Genomic DNA, 239 nt, shown 5'->3' with positions numbered 1-239 from the left:
ACTTATATACTTTGCTTTTGTTTCCCATACCCTTTCCTTCCCTCAATCGATTGAAAAACAACATTCCATTTATTTGAATAATAAACCGATAGGTGAGTCTTGTTGGCGATATGGTATTATAATTTATATTTTACTGTCGTTGGTAAACGGTATTGGGATTTCTAATATTTGGGGTCCATTAATTTCAAATGTTTTGCCCACTTCATTACAGTGGAAAAAGGGTGATGATAATAACATCA

Source organism: Penaeus monodon, chromosome 20 (assembly GCF_015228065.2).
Source record: "Penaeus monodon isolate SGIC_2016 chromosome 20, NSTDA_Pmon_1, whole genome shotgun sequence".
Taxonomy (NCBI): Eukaryota; Metazoa; Arthropoda; class Malacostraca; order Decapoda; family Penaeidae; genus Penaeus; species Penaeus monodon.
This window is presented reverse-complemented; position numbering follows the sequence as displayed.